General features: G+C 51.5%; 1 protein-coding gene across 1 annotated transcript in view; it reads right to left on the reverse strand.

The window, feature by feature from the left end:
• The window catches only part of LOC131088383 (gamma-aminobutyric acid receptor subunit alpha-3-like), a 120,576-nt gene that overhangs the window by 103,429 nt on the left and 979 nt on the right, over positions 1-16,168 (reverse strand). The window lies entirely within an intron of this gene.

The following is a 16,168-nucleotide window of genomic DNA, read 5'->3' on the forward strand; positions in this document are numbered from 1 at the left end:
GAGGCAGAAGAAATTCAGGAGAGAGAGAGAGAGAGAGAGAGAGAGAGAGAGAGAGAGAGAGAGAGAGAGAGAGAGAGAGGTGGTTTTGCTGGGGGGACACAAAAGAACAAAGGACAGAGGAAGCTCTGAGGGTTCCTCTGGGGGGGAGGAGGTGGGATGCTGCTCAGGGGGGCTCTGTGTGTGTGGGGGATCCCTGTCAGAGCTGGCTGGGCTCAGCAGAGCTGCTCCCTGCAAAGGGATTCCCTGTGCTGCCTGCGATTGGTGCTGGCACAGTGACGGAGCTGCTGGAGAGGATTCCTCTGCCCTGCACATCGAGCAGAAAACAGCAGCCCCATCCCCCTCTGCTCCCCTCCAGAGATGGGGGATTCCTGCCTCTGCCAGGGCTCAGCGCTCACACAGAAGCACACAGGGAAATCCAGGGGGGTTTGTGCCTCTCTGCAGGGCTCGGGGGGAAGGGGCTGTACCAGCAGAGCACTGAGAAAGGCATTCAAAAATTCAGCTCCTAATGAGAGCTGCTAGGAAAATTATTCCACAAACACCAGAGGTTTACATCCAAAAAGGAGACAGAGGAGTCCTATTTGGCTTTATTCAAATAAAGGGAGAGGCCATGGGGATTCCCCTGGGATCTCTCAAATTTTTGGAGGACACAGCCTCCTTTTTATCCCAATTTCCTGGCTGCATTTCCCTTCTCTCTTTCCCCATTTCTGAGGCACCTGAGAGGTTCAGACTTCCCAATGCGCCTGATACCAAAGATTTCCCTCTAATGTATAACCATCCCTTTTCATTTTTAATTCTTATGGAATTTAGGGGTTTTTCTTCCCTGTTGTTTCTTTCACCTTTCAATGCCTAATTTCATTTATCAGCAAACCTAAAGTTGATTTGTAAATGCAAATATCTTTTCCCATTCATCAATCAGTGGAAACCTTCCCATTGTTTCTTTTACCTCCCAGTGCTGGTTTTACCTACCAGCAGACCCACAGCTTGTTTGGAAAGACAAATCTGCCATTCCTCTCAGAGCCAACACATCAGCTGCTGTGCTTGAGCCTCCCTGAGCCATGGCGGGGTCTGTCTGTCCCCACAGATGGACACCAGCCAATCCTGCAGAGCAGTTGTGCTCCTTCCTGCAGGAAAGCAGCCCAGGAGATGAGACCTGGGTTCTTCTGGTGCCTTAAGGGGCTGGAGCAGAGGCTGGATGGAGTTTAGAGGAATAAAGAGGAGATTTACTGAAAATATAAAGAGGATATTTATTTGTTGCCTTCAAAGGCCACACCCTGGCAGTACCAGAGCCACAGTCATGGCTCTGCCTAGATGGCTCCAAGATGGAAGCAGAAGAGGGCTTGGTCACCAGATCGCTCACTTTTATAAGTTCTGCTCCATTTGCACCTTGGACTTATTGTCAAATTACGGCTCCAGCCCATGCAGCCCCATCCTTCTTGTTTTTCTCTCTCAGCCCATGGTGTTTGTGCTCTTGGGCCTGAGGTTTGGATCATTTGTCCTTGGTCCCCAGCTGGAGCAGGAATTGTTTTGTCTCCCTGCTCTGTGCAGAGAGCTCACCATCCCCTCATATGAAACCCAGACCCAGCAGCACAGAATCTGGAAAATATAAAAGCTAAAACCTGAGGCATCAGTTCCCACTGACCAACCCTTTCTGCCTTTTCACCCTCATGAGAAAAGGACACAAGTGTCTCCTCACCCATTCAGATCATGCTCAACCACGTCTGAGTGCAAAATAATAGAGCCTAAAGCCTGTGTGGAGTTCAAGGAGTGTTTTAGTGACAAAACACTGCTCTCTGACACAGACCTCCATGGTGACCTCAGAACATTGCTCTTTTCTTGTCCCTCCTGCCAAGGGAAAGGTCACCTTCACTCTGACCTTGAGGAGGGATCAGGAGCAGGAGCTGGCTCATGCTCTGCCCAGCTGGGAGGTATTACAGTAGAAATTGCAGTGTAGGGAGCTCAATTGGGACCTTCTTTCCAGAGGCACCTTGGTTGTCTGCTTTCCTCCTCGGGTGTGAGCTGCAGGAGGATCCAGAGAGAAGCTCCCCTCTCTGTGCTGGGGAAGATAGAGGTGGGCACCCCATGCCCAGGTGGGGCTGGTTGGTGCAGGTGGGGCTGGTGATGCACTCAGAGCTGTTACACAGCTGAACCTCTGTTGTGATGTGCTGTAATGTCCCATTTTGGCCTTCCAGGTCATTCCCCCAGGTGTGCCTATATCTCTCTCCCTTGCCCCCATGCTGAGTGAGTCCTGTCAATCAGGCTTAACATTCCAGCAAGGCGTCGTGTGGTTGGTCAAGTTCAAAGGATGCCCCTATGCCCAGAGGTCATTGGCCTGACTGGGTGTCATCTTCCCCCGAGACCCTGCCCCTCTCACCTGCTTGGTGGCTCACCTGTACCTCCCCTTCCCCTGTCCCTGAGCTTAAAAGGTGAATCAGACCATGTGGCCGAGATTCTGTTGGAGCAGCTGCTCACGTTCAGACCTCTGTAACCATGGAATGAACCTCTGGACATTAAACCCTCCAGCAGAATCCTCTCCTTTTTCTCTTCACCATCGCCTGAAGCCATTCCTCCTGAGGTAACGGGGTCCCTTACAAGCCTGGACTTGTTCAGTGCCCAGCTGCAATCTCCAGCAAGCCGAGGTATCTCTGGGGTGATACACCGCAGTTGCTGCCTTTGGCCCGGCAGCGAGGGTCAGGCACAATCTACCTGGTAATATTGGGAACCTTATTCCAATAAACCTCCTAGGGAAAAGCTCTTTGGAGGGGTGTCCTGCTGGCTGAGCATTCCCAGGTGCCACAGGTGACTCTCCCCAGGATCACCTCTCTCTCTGGGCTGTTGGTTTGAGGAGGAGAAGCACGCAGAGCCCTGCTGTGAGGTACCAGGCTCCCAGAGCTATTGCAGAGCTGGGGCTGCTGGAGGGGAACCTCAGAGAGCCCCTGCAGGAAACCTGGGCCAGTCTGCAGCCCTGGCCAGGGAGAGGCCAGAACCACACTGAAACATCCCCTTGGCATCAGACCCAGACACAAAGCAGCAGGGTGTGTTTGTCCTGGTGTAACCCAGAGCTGTGGGACACTGTGTGGCTGTCACACTGTCCCCAAGAAGGGTAACATGTTCCTGGGGAATTTGGGGTTGATTTTGGGGGGATTTTAGGGGTCTGGGGGGGGTTGGGAGGGATTTGGGGGGATTTTGGGGGTGTTGGGTTGATTTAGGGGGGCTTTGGGGGGGGTTGGGAGGGATTTGGGGGGATTTTGGGGGTGTTGGGTTGATTTAGGGGGGATTTGGGCGTTAATTTTGGGGATCTGGGAGGGATTTGGGGGGAATTTGGGGTTGAGTTGGGGAGATTTGGGGGGATTTGGGGGGCTGTGGAGGTCACCCCTGGAGTGGGAGCAGGGACTTGTGCAGCTGCCATTGGTGCAGGGAGTCCTGATCTCATCTCCAACATCGCAGAGATCCCCTGTGGAAGCAGTGAAGGTTTTGGCTATGCAGAAAAATCTGCTTTTTTAACCCCTCTGCCTCTTCACTCCTCCTAGCTCCTTAAGGAATATTTTGTGTGAGTTCTAACGGTGAACAAGAACTACTTAATGCTTGAAAAGCCCTGGGTCTTAAACCATTTTAAAAATAAAAAAGGTAAGTCAGAGTTGCCCTCTCCATCCTGCAATGGGGAGGGTAAAGTATTCCAGAGTGTTGATGAGAAATGTGGGATATCACAGCCTGAGAGAGAGCCTGAGCCTCCTGCTGAAGCCCCAATCCCTCTGCACACCTGCCTTTGCCTCCACAGGGAGAAATCCCGGCAGGAAATGAGGGACTGGCAGGAAAAAAGGTGGTTCAGCCCCCTGTGCCCCTGTCCCTGCTGTTATAAGTAAAAAATCTCCCAATTTTTTGGGGGGGGAAAAGGGGTTGCAGAACCAGTTAAACGAGTTGCTGCCAAGGTGAAGTTCTACCTGTTTGTTATTGTAATCACCGGTCGTTTTAGTTAATCAGTTAATTAATTTTAGTTCATTTTGTATCGGTAAGGCCCAGCCTGGGGCTAAGTTGTCCTTCTCCCTGGACAGTGAGAGGAAGGGACATGGGGGGAGGCATCAGAGAGAATGCAAAATAACCTCAGGACCAGCATGCCATGGGAAGTTACCCACTTACCGAAATTTACCGAAAGGACCCCAAAAACAACGAGCCAACCCAGAATTAAGAGATCAGAGTGATGTCTGGACGTGAAGAACAAAGTACCAAGCCTGCAGAGATGCTGAGAACCTTTGTTGCCCCTTGTCCTGAGCAAAGACCTCAGCTGGAACCAAGACCTGAGCCTGGAAAACTCAAAGGTCGGAACACACGGGGTTGAGCCCCACTTTTCTCGAGAGGACAGGACCCCCAGCTCTGCCCTTTAATGCACAAAGCTGCACTTTCCTCCTCCTCCGAGTTACCCTGGGAGAGACAATGGAGGCCGAGCTTCCCAACCTTGAGCTGATCACTTTTAATAAAGGCATTAAAAGGAGAAAAAGTCTCCTGCCCTGTTTATTTCACCTGCGGGCCGGGGTGCGGATGATGCCGTTTTCTCCCAGCACAATCCCGTCGTTATTCAGCTTGGCAGCACAAGGTGGAGTGAGTGAGTGCGGGAGGAGGAGGGAGGGAGGGAAGGAGATAACAAGTGTGCGAGGTTGGCATTTTTAAAATCTATCCAACATTTCTCCGCGTTGCCGATTGCAAAGTGCCGCCCGCGGCCCCTCTCCAGCATCCCGCGTTGCCATGCCGACAGAGCCTGCCAGCCCCTGTGTCGTGAGGGCCACTCGGCTTTGCTGGGAGCCACGGGCTTCTGGCAGAGGGATGTGCATGTGCCTGGCCCGTTCTGACTCCCAACAAGAGCATTCTTCGGTAATTGCCCCCCAGAACTTCCGATGCTGCGAGATGCTTTACCCCTCTTCAGCGCTTTTGAGATGCCATCAGCAGTGCTTGACTTAATCAGGACATCCTGACACGAAAACAGCCTCCTCCTGACCCCTGCACTTCTGCTGGGAATTAAACATCATAAAGCAAAGAGCTTTTCCAGCTCCCTCAAAGCCTGGAGAGCTGTGGGTGTGAGTAGCACCACCAGGAGACAACAGATACCTTCGAGGTATTGGCTGATTCCAAGGACACGGAGCAGTGGATTTGCTGCCTGGTCCTGAGCTCACACCAGTGTGACAACGTGGGGATGTGGCACAGAAAGCAGGAACACCTCAACCAGCAGCTACCTGAGCCTGGGGAAACAGGAATTCCCTTGCATCAGCAGTGCCCTGTGCTGTGTGGATGGCTCACAGTGTGAGGGGAGGCTGGGCTGATCTCCAGGGCTCTCTTGCCACCAGTGTTTCTGTGATGGGTGTCTGGCTATCACTGATTTGTTGGTTCAGTTTTCCCTGCAGAGCTGGGCCGTCCTTGCTGGAAGGATTATGTTGGTGGTCTGGGAGACAACTTCACATCCAGGAGCTGAATGGTGGCCTGGGAAGCAGGTTCAGAAGCTCTTCCCTCTGCTGGGGTGGTGCTGGGTGTTACAGATGAGTAATGAGGTGCTTGGCTCTCACAATGAAGGGGTGAACATTAGGTGTGTGCTAAGAGAAGTTTTGTAGACATGTAGTTTTGTTACTGCAATGTGTCCTCCCTTCACATTGCTATCATGGGATGGCCTTGGTCACTGGGGCATTTGGGGAGGGTTGGCTTGTTACTGTGGCAATACCTGACCTCCAATCAAGGTGTAAGAAAGTGATTTCCACCCCTGGATGGCAAGGAAGGAGCTGACTGACAAGACTTTAAGAGGAACTAGAAGTATAAAAAGCAGAGCATCCATTTTGAAGATGAGCACATGGCTGGTAGTCACAGGGGCTCCCAGTGCTGTAGTTTCTCCTTATTTAGTCCTTTTGTTGTATTTTTTTTTTTTTTTGTTAAATTTTAATAAACCTTTAAAATTTATAAAAGTGGACAGTCATTTACCACGTGGCTAAGGCACCTTAGGTGCAGGTTCCCTGGGGACAGTGGCATCCAGCTCTGTCTTTGCCCCTGGCCTCATGGTTTTATCTACAAAATGCTTTGTCCTCTCCAGACATGGAAGAAAAGCCTCCCCTGCTCTGGGGAGCAGAGACTGGAGCAAGGGAAGAGCAGCAATACAGGTCAGCTCACTTCAGTGAGTGTGGTGTGTGCTGTGTCCTCCTTTAGAGCTCCCAAGAAGATGTGGAGCTCTGAATTGAGCTTGGGTGTGGGGTTTTTAGCCTTGGCAGTTCACTTCCCTTGGGACCCTGGGGAGGGCAGCAGGGGCATTTGCTTTTATTCAGTTAAAAAACCAGCAAATGTGATATCTGCAATGCCACTGTGAGCAGCTTTAGCTGTGGAAAACCATGGCCAGCCAATGTGTAACTCAGATTGGGATTCTGCCTGTGTTTAACCCAGCCCCTGCTCATCTCCTCCAGCCTTTTGGGTTGCAGATGAGGGCCAGAAACACCAAAGCATGCCAAGGAAGAGGTGGTGTTTCCATGAACTGGGAGTTTAGGGTCTGCTGAGTCCCAGCCCAGAGGTCTCAGCTCCCACCTGCAAGCCCTGCCTGCACATCCCACAGCAAAGCTGAGCTCTGTGGCCATTCCTGCACTCCACTCCCTGCCTTTCCCTCCTGGAGGAGGTTTACAGGGAGCAGCTTTGCAGGATGTTTTACACTTCTCCTTCCAGTTGCTTTGTTCCCTGCCTCCCTGCTGTTTCCTTGGAAAAGTTAATTTCCCCTATGGACTTTCTTTAGATGGAAACATTCCCCCTCAGTGCAGTTGGTGAGCACAGAAAACAACAATTTCCAGCCTGAATGGAAATAATTAGAAGCACCTTTTGGTGAGGAAGAAATGGGCATGAACTGAGAAATGTTGCACCCTGGGTGCAATCCATGCCTGGGGTCGCTCTGTGTGTGAGATCCTTTCCTTTCCTTTCCTTTCCTTTCCTTTCCTTTCCTTTCCTTTCCTTTCCTTTCCTTTCCTTTCCTTTCCTTTCCTTTCCTTTCCTTTCCTTTCCTTTCCTTTCCTTTCCTTTCCTTTCCTTTCCTTTCCTTTCCTTTCCTTTCCTTTCCTTTCCTTTCCTTTCCTTTCCTTTCCTTTCCTTTCCTTTTTCCTCTCTCCTCTCCTCTTTCCCTCTCTTTCTGTCTCCAAACAGCTAGAGGTGAAGGAAATGAAGATTAAATGTGGCCTGGATTTATGGCAACAGCTTCCCAAAATCTCCTGTTTCAGCTCCAACTCTCTCCCTACCACCTTCTGCAGCAGCTGGCACCAGCAAAAAGCAAATGTAACATGTTACTGAAGTGTTGTGACTCTTTGTGCACTCACCTTAGGCTGGTGCTAGCTGCAGCAGGAGGTGTTGGGTGGTGGAAAATCAGATGTTACAGCTATTGCTTCAGTTATAGATAGCTGTGCCTGGGAAAAGGCAGTGGAGTGAGAGGGGAGGGCTGGGAGAGGATTCACAGGGTGCTGGGAAGGATGGAAGTTTGACAAGAAAGTCTCACAGATATGTGTGCTAAGCAGAAAGATTTTTGAATGTAGAGTCTGATGAAGGAATAGAGATGGAAGCAAGTTTTGATATAGAAGAGAAGAATTGCTGAGCCAGTCTTACTGGATAACCAAGGAGGCAAAGGGTGTGTTAGTTAGAAGGGTTTTTATGGCTTAGAGCAAAGGATAAACCCCCCCCCAAACAAGAAGATGCTTTTACCAAGCAGAAAGATAGCAGGAAACAAGTCAGCAAATGTGGCAAGTAGAAAAAAGGTCTCAGAATTTTCTACTGCAAGAAAACTGAAAAACAACTTCTAGCTTAAACTGTAATGTACTAACTTTTAGTGATTGGGGAACAGTAACATGAATATGGTAATTACAGTAGTTATGACAGGCTATAGGTAAAAGTTAAGGTATAGATTGGTTCTACTGTATGAAGATGTTCAGCAAAGAAAAGTATATAATGCATTGTAACCAAAAGAAAAATATATAATTCATTTGTAACCTAAACTCAGGGTCTCCAGGCCTGCCTGCAGCTGGGGCTGACAGCTGTAGGCACAGCTCTGTCACCCACAACCCTGGATGCTGTCACGTCTTGGATACAATAAACTGCACGCTGAAGAGCTGCCTGGAGTCCCACATCCCTCATTCAGGCTCTTACTACAGGGAACACGCTGTAACCCTCTTCTGAACAGATTTTGGATTATTACTTCTGAAAAAAAAAAAAAAAAAAAAAAGGTGCTTTTCCTTGTGAAGCTGAGGCAAGGACAGCGTGGTCAGCAGTGCAGCTGGCACAGTCAGTGTGCCCAGTGCCCGTCCTGGGCTCCAGCTGCTTCCCCCTGCCAGGAGCTCCCAGGAATGCTGCCTCCCCTGCTGCTCCCAGGTGCTCTGCTGAGCCTGAATTTTTGAAGAGAGAGCAAGAGGATTAATTTTCTCAGAAAACACGGCACAAAGTGGAGATGTTCTGCGGAGAGAGGATGATTTTTTTTTTCCCCCTCCATGCTCATGATAGAAAATTGTAATAGGCTTTGTTCTGATGAGTGTTGCAGTACTTATCAGGGTAAATTTAGTATTGCCTCCTATTATAAATGACAAGAAAGGTACAGCTAAAAACAAAACTTTATCCTGACATTTCAGAAGCAGCTGTACTTAGATAAAATATTTTTGCTCGTCTTTTCAAATTGGGATCAATTAACTGCTGGATTTGGAATTTCCTGCCAGGTCAAAGTCCTGTTACAGCACTGTTTATAGTCAGACTGGGTAAAAAAACCACCAAAAGGGAAAGTACTGAGGTAAAAGTTTTAATTATTAAGAGTCTAGAGCTGAGAACAGGGAAAGCACAGCCCATCAACAACCCTACTGCTCCCTCACCATGTGAGTGTGAGCAAAATACCTTGTTTTATGTGTCCCAGAGGAAACATGGGTGAATTCCTCCTCCTGAGGACACTGTGGGATGGTGTGGGTAGGCTAGAACAGCAAAAGGGGAAGCCAGAGGGTGGCCAAAGGGATGGGGGTGACAATTTTTGCAATGTGCTCTGTGCAGGGGCACGGTTGGTGTCAGGGGAGTGGTGTGGGGGGCTGAGCTCAGCCCCCATCCTGACCCAGGGATGAAAATGGGCTGAAATCAGCAGGGAGGGCTGGGGCAAACCTCACCTGTGGGACAAAACAGCACTTCAGTAAATTTATTGGGAGTGTCTGGCAGGGCTCCCCTCTGCTCTAGATGCAAATGCAAGGACAGATGTGCAGGGAGAGCTGTGGTTTTGAGAGGGATTTGGAAGACCAAAAGTATTTGGTATGGATGGAAAACACTTGCTTTTCTTGTTGTTTGCCTTCCTTCCTTCCTTCCTTCCTTCCTTCCTTCCTTCCTTCCTTCCTTCCTTCCTTCCTTCCTTCCTTCCTTCCTTCCTTCCTTCCTTCCTTCCTTCCTTCCTTCCTTCCTTCCTTCCTTCCTTCCTTCCTTCCTTCCTTCCTTCCTTCCTTCCTTCCTTCCTTCCTTCCTTCCTTCCTTCCTTCCTTCCTTCCTTCCTTCCTTCCTTCCTTCCTTCCTTCCTTCCTTCCCTTTTCTCCAACTAGCTAAATGTGGAGGAAATTAAGATTAGACTCACAATTAGACTCCCAGTGTCACCTGGTGTGGATGATCACTGCTCAGAGCAGCTCCCTCAGCCCAAACCAGTGTAACCAGCTTCAAAACTTCTCTGAGGCAGTGAGGGCACCAGCACTCTGGGCGTCCCTCAGAGGTGAAGAATCACTACAGGTGCTCAAAGGAAAGCTGCATTTTCCTGCAGTTCTTCTTCAGCTGGGACAGCCCTGAGCAGAGACAGCAGCTGTCCCTGGGAGGTGACAGCCAGGAGCCTTTGCAGCTCCTTGAGTGGCTCCTCTCTGGGCTCTCCTTTCCCTTTCCCCTGTTTTCTCTCTTTCTCCCTACCCTCAGTTAGCCTTTTATCTCCCTCTTGGTTCTTGGCAGGTTTTTGTGACCATGTTTTCACTCCTGGTGTCTCTCCCCTTCCCTCTGCTCCCCGTGGCTGGAGCTGCTGCTCCCCAGCCTGGAGCAGACCTGCCCTGTGCTCCATCACTCTCAGCCTGTTGCCAGGCAACCCAGCATCACATGGATTTCACTCCCCAGCTCCCAAACAAACTGCAGTACAGGGGATTTTTCTCCTGCTTGTCCAGAGAGGGACCTCACCTGTCCCCCTGGCAGCTCTGAGGGGTCTCCAGCAGTCACTGCTGGCTGCTGGCTTTGCTTTTTCCTCACTTTGCCTCCCCATCTGCCACCTTGGCACCTGCGAGGGCACACACTGAGTTCTGTTGGAAGGTTTGTTGGTTTGTGGGGCTCCCTCTGGGCACAGCCCCACTTGGAGTGATAGCAAACCCTGCCAGGATCCTTGTCTCCCACAGGGAATTGCTGAACAGCTCTCCCACCCTCAGACTGCCCAGAGCTGGGGTATTACACAGGAGCTTTGTTTTCACAACTCCAAAGGCTGAAATGGCTCCAGAAGTTGAGGCACCACCCCAGGTTGCTGCTGTCAGCGGGCTGATGGACTGTCAGACCTGCCTCAGGGGCAGGACACACATTTCACTGTCTCCCAAGCCATAATGTACAAATCCTGTTTGGTGACAGCCATATAACACTCCTGAGAGCTAATTTTGGCACAATTATCACCCTTTTCAGGTCATAAAAGTCACTCAGCACTCAGCCACCTGATTAGAGCTGTCAGCCAAAGCCTCCAGCAGCCACTGCAGGGGTGAAGCACCACAGAAAAGCACACAAGGGTTATCCCACATGAAATGCTGAGCCAGAGAGGAGCACACATCGTGTTCCCAGGGGAAATGTGCTGCTGCCTGTCCCAGGCAGGAGGAGTGCTAGAGGAAGGAAGCCCACCTCTCCCAAAGCAAGATGTGCCTTCAGAAAGCACGTTTTGCATGTGGACTCCTGCATTTGCACACTAACAGCTGGACTTGAGTGTCCAGCTGCCATTACAGAGAGAGTATCCTCTGTAGTTCTTCCATCACAGAGTGTCCAGCTCTTCCATCAGTGTCCAGTTCTTCCATCACAGTGTCCAGCCTCCATCACAGTGTCCAGCTTCCATCAGTGCCCAGTTCTTCCATCACAGAGTGTCCAGCTTCCATCAGTGTCCAGTTCTTCCATCACAGAGTGCCCAGTTCTTCCATCACAGAGTGTCCAGTTCTTCCATCACAGAGAGAGTGTCCAGCTTCCATCACAGATTGTCCAGCTTCCATCACAGAAAGTGTGTCCAGTTCTTTCATCACAGAGTGACCAGTTCTTCCATCACAGAAAGTGTTTCCAGCTTCCATCACAGTGTCTAGTTCTTCCATTGCAGAAAGTGTGTCCAGCTGCCATCACAGAAAGAATGTCCAGTTCTTCCATCACAGAAAGAGACCAACTTCCATCACAGTGTCCAGTTCTTCCATCACAGAGAGAGTGTCCAGCTCTTTCATCACAAAAAATGTCCAGTTCTTCCATCACAGTGTCCAGTTCTTCCATCACAGAGAGATTGCCCTGCTCTTCCATCACAGTGTCCAGTTCTTCCATCACAGAGAGATTGCCCCGCTCTTCCATCACAGTGTCCAGTTCTTCCATCACAGAAAGAAGCCTGCTAGCTGTTTTAGGTGTCTGGTCAAAACTGAGACCAAATTTGGCAGGTCAGAAACCTCCCAGCTGGGAATGGAGCACTACCAGTGGAGACCAGAACATAGTTCAGGGGGTCCAGATCTGCTCCAGGGAAGGAACTGACCAGAGCAGCTACCTGGCACGGTGTGACACTGGAAAGGTACAGACTGACAGCTCTGGGGATCCTCTTGCACCCTTTGTTGGGAACTTTCAGGCTCCATTAGCTCTCTGAAATGTCTGTGCAGCAATGCACACGGCATGGGGCATAAACAAGAAGATTTAGAGATCTCTGTGTGGTCACAGAGCCATAATCTCATCACAGTACAGGTCATGGGGAACAGGAGAGCTGCTTGAGGCCTGGAGGAGATCCAAGTCACTGCAGTGCTCAGAAAGGGCATGAAGGAGGGCCCAGGGAGCTGCAGGCCAGCCAGCCCCAGCTCCATCCCTGAAAAGGTTAAGGAACAGCTCATCTGAATGTCATCTCCACACAAGGGCAGGAGAAGAAGGTTACCAGGAGCAGTCAGCATGGGTTCAGCAAGGGGAAATCATGCTCAAGCAGTCTGATAGGCTTTGGGGGTGGGATGGCTGCCTGGTAGGTGAGGGAGAGCAGTGGTTCCTGTCTGCCCTGGCACCAGCAGGGTCCTTGGCACCTCCCATAACCTCCTCACAGGGAGGGTGGGAGGCTGACAGGTTGGGGTTGGACAGAGGGCTGAGAACGGGCTGTGTGGCAGAGCTCAGGGGTTCTGATGGTGCCCCAGGGTCCTGCTGGAGGCCTGTGACTGGTGCTGCTGCCCAGGGGACACCACTGGGCCCAGTCTTGTTCAAATTAATGCAGCCATGGCCTGGAGGAAGGGGCGCTACATGGAGGACACACCACGAGCTTTGTCACGGGATAAGCACAGGAGAGGACTCCAGGAGAGCTGGGCCTGACCCCTGAGGCTGAGTGGAGTGCAGTGTCCCCAGGGAGCCTCTCCTGTCCCCTCTGCTGTGTCCCCTCAGCGCAGGTGCTGCAGGGCTCTAGGCCAAGGCAGGTGGCACCTGCTCTGGGAACACTTTGTCCCCGCAGCCAGCAGGGACCAGCAGCTGGGCTCCTCTGCTCCCCTTCCTCCTGGGTGCTGAGCCCTAGGACAGGAGAGCTGTGGGGCCAGAGGGAGAAAAAGGAGATGAAACCATCCACACCTCCATGTGGTGGTCAGCAGAGGAATTTTCTGCTCAGATCCTTGTCATCCATTCTGCTGCTGCTTCCAGATGTTTTTGTTGTGGCTCCATGACTCAGACCAGGAGCTTTGACTCAGAAGGGGGCTCCTCTGCTGGAGCAGGTGGGCAGGAGCATCCCTAGGAGTGAGAACTGGGACACCCTCTGAAATGGGAAGGGGACTTGGGCCTCAGTGATTCCATCACTAACAATAATGAGCAGAGAGGCATTTCTGGGCACTCCTTACCCTCTGCAGGGGCTGAAGGGCCTTTTCCTTGCCTTGTGCCCTTCACTGCCAGTCCCAACACAGTCAAAAATGCCAGTGCTCCTTCTGAGCACCATCATGGAAATGCAAAGAGGAAATCAGCCAGAGGACCTACAGACAGACACAGATCCACAGGACTGGGGCTCTGCGTCCCTCAACATGTGTGCAGGGATGGATTCACAGCTCCCCTGGCACCACAGCTCTGCTGGGGATGTGTGTCAGAGGCTGCCCTGCACACCTGGCTCACCTGCCCTCCCCATCACCCACCTCAGGGGTGGCAGGAGCAGATTGTCCTTGTGCCACAGGCCAGGACAGTGTCACTGTCACCCTGCAGGCTGCCTGGGCATGGCAGGAAGAGGCTGTGGTGTTGGGAGTGATGTTCTTTTGTTGTAGACACAAGAGCTAAACCTGAACAACCACAGCTATCAACAACCAGCACAGCACTTCTGCACACTCCTAACCGAAGGATCTTTGCTCAAGGCCAGACCATTTCCTGATGAAGGAAAGCCCAAACTGAACGTTGTCTGCATCCTCCTAAGCTCAGAGAGGCTGGAATGAGAAGTGGTGCATGAACCCACCTCCAAGGACAATCCTTTCTCCCTTCTCACCACACTTTGATGCTCTGCTTGGAGAGATTTGAGCACATAGGACTACAGGACTGCAGGTAAATTCTGCTCAATTCCTCCATCACAGTTCCTAAGAATGGTCAACATTTCCACTTACTGTGCACTATCTTGCAAAGTGGTGAAGGATCTTTGGCTCAGCAAAGATGGGGAACCTTGTGAATGCACCCTGAGGTATTTCCTCAGGAATAGGTAAAATCTAGCACATGATGTGTCCAAGCAGAGAGGCTCCTGGGCTAGACATGAGGAATTTGTGAATCAGAGGATGCAGAGTCACTAAAACAGGAGCCACATCTGCCCAAGCAGCTGTCACCAAGTCAGCCCCACCAGTCCAAGGGGGCTGTGACTTGTGATCTTTCCTTGCCAGCACCTGAGGGTGTTTAGATGGCACTGGGGGGGATGATGGAGCCTTTGTCCTGTAGGATAGCTTGAGGGAAATCTTTCCTGCAGGAACCTGGAACTGGAATTGCAAAGGTTCTTTGGCTTGGTCCTGGATGGAGCTCCAGAGACTGAGGCTGTATTCTGGACAGGGTGAGAAAACTCCCCTTTGCCTCTGCTTGTCTCTATTTCCACCTCATGATGTGCACTCACTTACTTTCAGGTTGTTTTCTACTTTCTGCACAGAGATGCCAGCTGTAAGGCTTTTTTCTCCTTTTCCATTCAATTTCTGGTATTGTCAAGATTCTTTTTCTTTCTCAGCTCTTGTCCTTGTTCTGCTTTAGAAGAACACCCATCTTCTTCTGGAAATTGTAGGCTGGACAGAAGAGCCAGCTCTCCAGCTGGCTGGGAGAGGGGATGAGGGAGATTCTTCACCTTGATGGCAAGCCCTTGGGAAAAGCAGCACTTGGGGAGTTGGCAGTGGCCACTGGAGAAGAAGGGAGGTCAGGGTGTGGAGATTTCAGCAGAGCAGCAAGTAGGAGAGGAGTGAAAATGAATGATTTGATAGTGGAGGAGAGGAAATGGCCACAAACACAATGCCCATGGCCTCTGCAGGGTGGTTATAGCCACAGGTGGCATCCCCAGCAGCCTCTCACAGCCATTGGCAGGGTCAGGATGTGAACTTCAGAAAAAGCCATCACTGGGCCCTCCCTGGAGAGCAGGCAGCACCCAGCAGGGCAGGGAGACACTGAGTTTGGGGCTCTGGGAGGGGCCCATTTTATGGAAGGCAAGGAACAAACCCCTCAGGGAGCACAGGCAATCTGCATCATCTCCTCCCCTTCATGAGAGCCAGCAGAGATAGGCACTTACTCCAGAGCACCCCTTCACCCCAGAACATGGCTCCAGGTAGAGTGTTGAGGAGCACCCAGCAGCTCCTCTGGATGCATCCCTGCCAAACAGGGCTTTCCAAAGTTTCCTGCTGTGGCTCAGTGGTCAGATAATTCATGGGACACGGTTTCTGCTGCCGACTGGGAGAACTTGCAAGCACAAATGTCACCATTTGTGAACATAATTTTTCCTCTTCATGTGTGCCTCTGACATTTGCTTTTCACACACCTTTCCTGCCGGTAACTTGCAATCATGGCTGGTGGGAGGGAGCAGAGCAGGAAGGGACCAGGCAGGGCTTAATGGGGGCACTGGTGCCTGGGGGGAAATGCTTCTCATCTCCCCAAGAGCTCCTCCTTGGTGCCCAGCAGCTTAAATCAGATATTAAATGCTTCAGAAAGTCATTGCTGTTGGGAGCTCTGTGTGCTGGCAGCAGCAGAGGAGGTAAATGCTGTACCTGTACAGCTGCCAGCACCTGATGGCACCAGGCAGCTCATCCTGGGGACATCCTGCAGGGCCAGATCTGCTGCGCTGGCTCCTCTTCGTCAACAGACTTGTGGAGAAACCCTATAGCTTTGACCATGGACCCCTCAGCCGCAGGAATTAGGGAGCCACAAGCTCCTGGGGGTGGTGACAAAGCATGAGTTGCTGGTGACACCGGGTGTGTGGGAGCCCAGGGGCACCCTGAGGGCAGAGTGCAGCACTGGGAGCCCAGGCACACAGGGTTGCTGTGGCCTACCCCACAGTGAAATGTCACCAGCGGGGTGTCCTGGGGGTCCCTGCACCCTGCACTGACTGTGGAGGCCTCAGGGAGTGGCCAGCAGTGAAAGCCATGGGCAGCATGGCCCTGATTCCACAGGGGCAGGCACATTCACTGGCAGGTGACAAGTGCCACTTACCAGCTTTGGGCTTTGGGAAGGCAGTGGAGATCACTGCACTGAGCTTAATTTACTAAGTCTGGACAAGCCCGGGTGGTCTGGGCACTAAACCAAGCAGAGAACCTTTTCCACCAGCCTCAGCAGTAAGGGAGATCTTCTCCCCTCCATTCTAGCCCCACCTCACTGTGGATGTTAAACCTTTCCCAGCCTTCCTTTTCCCCACAAGCCCCACAGGTTCAGTGCCCCCAGGGACACCAGGCCAGCTCAGCACAGCACTCAGCTGTTCTCTGGTTTGGGGGCTCTGCAAGGCCACAGCCCAATCTGGCCTGCCAGGGAG

This window comes from Melospiza georgiana, chromosome 12 (assembly GCF_028018845.1).
Source record: "Melospiza georgiana isolate bMelGeo1 chromosome 12, bMelGeo1.pri, whole genome shotgun sequence".
Lineage (NCBI taxonomy): Eukaryota > Metazoa > Chordata > Aves > Passeriformes > Passerellidae > Melospiza > Melospiza georgiana.